The following is a 783-nucleotide window of genomic DNA, read 5'->3' on the forward strand; positions in this document are numbered from 1 at the left end:
CTTTGCTCAAGCCAAGCCCTCTGACTCGATCATTTGACCTTCCCTCTTCTTACATACCTAATGAATTTCTCTTCAGTCTTAAAAATCAATCTCAGGTTTTATCTCTTCTAGAAAATATTCCCTAATCCTTTCAAATAGAATTAAACAAACTGTTTTCTTTGGTACTTTTAATGCTTCCATCATTGCACCCATAAAGTTTTTAATTGTCTTAACTAGTCTGCAAGTGCTTGAGATCACAACAAGCCTTTTTGTTTCTCTAAATGAAAATATTTCCCTGGAAAATGCTATGTATTATAAGAAATCATTTTTGTATAAATGAATGATTGACCTGATCGAGGTAAGGTGCTTGATCTCACTAAATCTCAATTTTGTTTTAATTAAATTTGTAATAATGACACTGTATTAAATGTTACTGTGAGGATTAAGTGTATGACAGCAAAAGCACATAGCACACTGCTTAAAAGTATTTAATCAGCATTTGTTTCCAAGCTTTCGTATTATTCAATTCAATATAAATGTATGCATAAGTGAATGGTAGACATTAAAAAAAAAAATACTTGGAGTAAAAAGGGGTCAAATATGTGGTGACAGTAAGAAATCTAACTATGGGCGGTGAACACAGAATACAATATATATATGACTTACTGTTGAATTGTATGCTTGAAACTTATAGGGTTTTGTTAACCAATGTCACTATAATAAAAATAAACAAACAAACAAACAAATAAATAAAATCCCATATTTAACTTCACTAGCACATTGTTCATTAAAAAATATAGAAAT

This window comes from Pteropus vampyrus, unplaced genomic scaffold (genome assembly GCF_000151845.1).
Source record: "Pteropus vampyrus isolate Shadow unplaced genomic scaffold, Pvam_2.0 Scaffold431, whole genome shotgun sequence".
NCBI classification, from domain to species: Eukaryota; Metazoa; Chordata; class Mammalia; order Chiroptera; family Pteropodidae; genus Pteropus; species Pteropus vampyrus.